Genomic DNA, 6,469 nt, shown 5'->3' on the forward strand with positions numbered 1-6,469 from the left:
GGTGTAAGAATGGGCTTAAGAACTTCCCTTGTGCTGGGTATTTGAAGGTATTCTGGGAAACCAAGAAGAGGAATATGCTTGTCTTCCTGCCAGGTCTTTTAAGAAACACCAAAAAAACCACCCCAGACATCATTAAATAGCAACATCATGCTGTGAACATAAACTAAAAAACATGCACTAATTGGAGACTATGGAGATATACAAAAGTATATACGGAAACGAGGGACAAAAAGGACACTGAATAGTCTAACAAGTACAAAGAAATGTTAATACTGCATCTGTACAGCATCTCCCAATCTAACATTCAGTGGGAAACTGGTATCCTCACCTTCCAGAGAGAAACTGAGGCAAAGAATGGTTATATGACTTGCAAAATGCTGTATCAGATCTGGAAAGGCACCCTGCCAGGTGACTCTGTGATTTCTGCCCCCTCACACCAGCCAGAGGAATTGTTTCCAAGCCAACACCCAGGTCACTAAAGCTGATATAGACCCAGGGCCAGGGATGCTGCTGCTTGTCACAATCACATGTCCAAGTCTTGCGGGTACCTGGTTTAGTACAGAGGGTGACTATTTCTGAATAGAAGTTTAGAGCATAGCACAGCAAGCCCACACATCTGACTGATCCCAAAGTCTCATCTGGAATGAATCAGTATCAATTCAGACTTTATTTAAACATATTGTTTAAATACCATTTATCCCTCCTGATGGTGGGTTGAGAAGTTCAGTCTTTCAAGTATACTCTCTTACACTGAAATTTTCTTCTCTTTAGGAACAACTTGAAAATACTCGAGTGCATAATTACAGTGGTCAGATGCCTTCATCCTATTATCATCAACCTGTGTTGCTTTTCACAAGACATCAGACTGAAGTGTCTGTGGGACTGTACCCATCACACCACAACAGCAGTGTTTGGAATTAGTGACAGCAGGGATCAGATGAGCCTACAGAATATTGTGCCACATACATAGTATACACAGCTTTGGTACAGGTAGAGAAAGCTCCAAATCTTCCTGAGCCAAGAGAACTGAGAGCAAAATTTATAGATCAGCTATATATTTTATTTTTTATAACATCATGCACCTCTGTGACAAACAGCAATTTCCTAGAAACTCCCAGTTCAGTTTCCTATAAATTTGTCCTCTGGACTATGTTATTTGCTGCTGGGATATCAGCACTCACTTCTCCTGCAGCTCCCTTGAGTGACGGCATAAAAATGCTGGTTACACTGATGGCAGAAGATGCTCTGCCTGAGACAGAAAACCCTTTCAACAAAGGCACTTAGAGCTTATCTAGAGAAGGCATCATGAATTAAGGAGCTGCTTGCTCAGCTCTGGTCAGCAGATCAAGCAGTGCAGTTTGTCCCCACTCAGCAAAGCAAACATAAATCTGAATGGCAGTAACACACCCATGCCTCAAATGAACCGTGTGCTTAAGTGTTTTCCTGATTGAACCTGGACTGCAGCCTGAGGACCAACAGAGCACCTTCTTCCACCTCCCAGGATGTGGAAGAGTACTTGCTCAGAAGAGCAAGTGCCTCTACTGATTTCCAGAGCACTTTTCCTCTTGGGTAATCACTGGCAAAATCCAGCTCAAGAGTACCACCTAGCCTTCCTCCAACATTTTACAGACACTAACCAGTGAGCTCAACATCACCAAATTAGGCAGCTATCAACTCTTGCACCTGTCCCACAACAGATTTAAAAGATGGACTGAGGACCAAGGTAGGTCAAACTACCACACCATGAAGGGGTGCAAGAAATACAGATTTTTCTGCTGTGTCCCACACAGCCTTTGCTCAGAAGGCAAACTCCCCTCTCTGCCCTCCTCCTGTGCTCCATGCCACATTCACACCTTCTAAGCAGCTGGTGCCAGAGCTGAGCCAAAGGGACTGACTGACTCAGCAAGGGATGCCCAAGCCTTTGCTCAGTGTGGGAGACACCAGTGTCAGTCCCATGGCACTGCCTCAGTAAGGGGACAACTTCTCACAGCCCTTTTTCCCATCATGCTGGACTGGATAATGTCTGTGTGCTCAGGAATTATCACGGTATAATGTCACAGTCCACCCTCAGTATTTTATGACCTCCCCAAAGCCACTGACTCATACACACTCCAAGTGGCACCCAGCCTCTCCACAGGCCCACTGTGCCCACCAGTGACGCAGCAGCTTCTGAGCTGAAGCAGAACACATAACATCAAACAGAAATATCTTCTTACAGTTTAGCCTAGGAAATAGAGGATATGAGCCCACTCCAGGAAATCCAGGGCATAAATTACACTGGTGGGTACCTACAGCCCAAAGCACAGCTCTCCTACATAGCCTGGGAAGTGGGAAGGACAGTGTAAAAACACCCATGTGGTGTCCTAATTGCTGCATTGTGCTGGCCAGAGCACAATCAAACTGAATCAAACTGAGCCTGGAAGCAGCTCCACTGCCTGTGTAACAGCCTGGTCACAAAGCAAGGACAGAGACTCCGGGCCATGAGCTGGGAGGTCTCAGCAATGCTGGTTTGTGCCCTCAGGACTTGGTGGCTGTAACCTCTGATTGCTCAGGAAACCCTCTTTCAATGACAGTGTAAACACCCAGAGTTATCCAACGTGGAATCGTGCCAGACCTCTGGCATGAAATCCCTTTTACTTGGAGGGAAAAGAAGCCAGATGATCTGAGTGAACAAGAAGAGGCATGTAGCAAAGGCAATGCAGGAGAACTGCGATTTGTTCTTAGCTCCACCCAGCCCTGGTGATCATAACCCTTTGTTTGCCTTTTTTTTTTCTATTTAGATTGTAAATTCTTCAAGAGAGAGACAGTCTCTTGGTATTTGTTTATACAGAATTTATATATCAATCCCAGGGATTACTGCAAGGAGAATAATCTTTAATGACCACAGATCACTGCAACCCCTGCTTTAGAAATCCTCTAGTGTGTGTCAAATAGATGTTCAAAAAGAGGCTCCAAACTAATTACAAAGTCTAAGATACCACAACAGCTCGCCATACCAGCTGCTGTCCAGTAAATCCAGCTAGGAATCAAATCCCTGTATTCTTGGCTGTAACTTACTATCTTGAGCAGACTGGGAAATGAGTCTTAGTGTGACTGGGAGCACTGTGCCTTTCCTCCCACAGGCTCACGCTTGACAGAGAACTAAGAGAAGTCACTTCTCTTTTTGCTACATTAACAGCAAACCAACAAAAAACTAACAAATAAACAAACCAAAACAAAAGAGAAACAAACAAACAAACAAATGAAACAAAAAAACCCCTACAATCAGAGAGAGAAATTCAACACTTCACAGGAACTTAAGACAGAATTCTCTTGTAACTGGGAGCTTTAATATACAAGTAGGAAGGCAAGGCTGCTGACCTTAAAAATCTACCGGGGACACAGGCAGGAAGACAGACAGGAGGGAAAGAAGAAATGTGCCAGGAGTGGGAGGAACTCTCTGATCGGCATGTGTTAAACACAGAGCTGCATCCTGAATTTTCTTCTAATTTCTGAGCAGCAGCATCAAGAGGGAGTGCCAAGGGATGAGCAGCAAACCATGTCTGAGCCCAGGCACACCCAGAACTCAGCATGAGCCTCACTGCCCGATTTGTTCCTCTGGGACTGCCTGCCTTCCTCCCATGGCTGACCACTTCTCCACCTTCACTCATATGCTACAGTTACCTTAGTCCTAGAACTAAAATGCACTAACAATCAACAAGTTCCATAGTATCAAGGGGTTTCCCTAACCAGCAAAACCCTGCCTCAGACAGTTTTTCATCCCGTATGTTCTCCAGAAGTGGCATCATGAACACCGCACGCTTTATTTAAAGGAAGTTTGGTTGCCTGCAGTCACTACCTGTTTTCTCTTGAGCACCTATCCCCTTCCTGGGGAAGCCAAGTCCAATCCAAACAGAGCTGTGCTGACATTAGAGCAGATGAGATACAGGTTTGCTGTGCACAGACTGCAGATCCAGGGTTTGTTTAGAAAAATTACTCTGGTTTACTTCACGTGTCCATCCCTATTGCTCTTCTTCCAGTTGAGATAATAAACGTGCTTGAGGAAAAATTGATTGTTCCCTAATATACATTTAGCCCTGTATAATGAAGCTCATTCTGGTCCTGAAATCAGTCCCGTTCAAATAAAATGCTTGTTTGCATTTAAGATCTTACAGGATGTTAAGATGAATCAAGGTGCTTGGGGCTGTCAAGTTGAAAGCTTAATATCTTCAAATTGCTGTCCAGGTTACTTTGAAATATTTATGTAATGTACCTTTCTTTCCTGGCAAATTACCATTAATGGGAAAGGAGCTTAGAATTACCTACCAGAAGCACCAAAGTCCCTTTAATGGTAACAATTACTCATTCTAGCTTTTTTTAATATACAATTTTTCTTGTAGTATCTTCAAAATAACTGCAATTCCAGCAAATGTTTTATGTTAATCTAAACTCTGATTCTATCTTACTCATTCTTCTCAAAGCTGCTGCCTTGAGGAACCAGGGCAAAGCAATAGATATACACTGATTTCACTCTTCTGACTGCACATTTGATAGAAAAAATACTTTTGCTGTTTTTAAAAAGGCTGAATCTCTTTCAGTTGGAAAGCAGACCATTAAAGTATCAATCCAAGACCTACTGAAGCCAGAAGAAAATATTTTAAAAACTGTTCTTCAAAGGGGTTAATAAGTCAACCGTGGATATTTTCAGATGGAGTTATTAAATTATCATATTCATAAAAGTCAACAGGCTTTCTCTTAGCTATCTAAAATACTCAAGAACATGTTTAGTCAGAGTTCATTTAGAAAAAAAAACAAAAAAAAATCCATTTGAAGAAAATAGTGGGTTTTCACCGAAATAATGAAGAACAAAGTATTTCTATGCTGAAATAACTGCATGCCTCACATGGATCCCCTTGCTGAGAGTCAAACTCTCCAAATGAAACTCATTTAAGAGAACTGCAGAAAACTTGGGAGCCAAAATTATGACAGAGAGGAAGGGTGGTTTGGGAGTGCACCAGGAGGCAAGACTTATGTGAAATCTGGGTGAATTCCCTGATATTGTTGAAGGATTCCTGCTTGAGCTTGGGTGAGCTGCCCACCCTTGCACAGTTCCCACCTGGAACACCAACCTACCATCACCTCTGCCCTTCTTTGAAGCGAAGAAAAACTCCCTCAAAACACATTAGCGCAGTGTTTCTTAGCACAAAACAGCTTCATTTGGAGGGGGAAGTTGGCCACCACCATAATTCAAGCAGCTGCTGAGCACAGTGCAAGCCCTTGCCCTGGTGGGAGTGGTTCCACACAGCCAGGGTGGTGTATCAACCCAAATCAATTCAACATTTTTTTTTTGTCTGATGTCCCCTTGGCAATTTCAGCAATGCATACTAATTCATACTGTGGTCACGGTAATTTTACCAGAAGCAGTGAGGGATCCCCAGTTCTGTTGGGCAATCAACCCCACCCCAGAATGGCACCAGGGCAGGTGCTCCACAGGGGACTGGGGCCAAGGTAAGGAATCATCATCTCCTGCAGGAGCTCAGCACGTAGGTGATGCTGCAGCCTCCTGTGCCATGGAAAGCTTTTAACATTGGTAGGTCCCAATATCAAGACTGGTGAAGCTACAGAAGTGTGGAAGCCAAAGGAGACTTTTTTCAGCCATGAATTGCCCTTTTTACAGTTCTTTTAATATTCTGTCTGAGCTTTAGGTTGATGCTTTTTTTTTTATTCAGTCCAAAACAAGAGGGAAAAGCTGCCTGTAAGGTACTTGCCCTTGCTGAGCTGGAGAATATTTCAGAGAAGATGGGAGACCCAGGAGGATAATCTCTGGGCACTGAAGGGCTGCATGAGAGAAATATGGGACATCCAGTTGTACACTGAGTTCCAGGACAGAACAGGTTCCTGCACACCTGGATATGACAGTTAATATAATGTCCTCTAGGACTAGAAGGAATGTGAAAATAAAGTTTTCAGGGAAAACACTAAGCAGTGCAAATACACAAGCACACTCTAAATACCAAGGCACTCAGCCAGCTCAGTACATCTCTATTTTCTTCCTTAAGCCAACTGCAGTGAATAGCAGGATGCTGAGACGATATTTTCATATGAGAACAAAACAAAACCAAACCAACAAAAAAAATTGCAGCCTTCCCACGAGCCACTGCCTGTTTATGAAAAAACAAACTATTATGGCTCTTGGGGATACTGTGGTCCTATCAATAGTGAGCAGGTAAGAGTGAGATGCAAAAGCTATGTAGGACAGACATTGCAACAGGGCTGCAGCTGCTTCAGAGTCGAGTGCAAGTACTTACCTTCCCAGTTATGGTTTCAAATCAATCTCACATAGCCTATATTTACCTGTACTGCTGTTCTGGCCTCTCTCAGACTGCTGGATAGAAAGACTTTTTCTTTTTTTTTTGTAAAGGGATGTCTAGACAGTTGTCTTCACATTAGACGAAAAGCAATCACAAGGAAATTCAAAGGAAAATTGATG

This window comes from Cinclus cinclus, chromosome 20, assembly GCF_963662255.1.
Source record: "Cinclus cinclus chromosome 20, bCinCin1.1, whole genome shotgun sequence".
Lineage (NCBI taxonomy): Eukaryota > Metazoa > Chordata > Aves > Passeriformes > Cinclidae > Cinclus > Cinclus cinclus.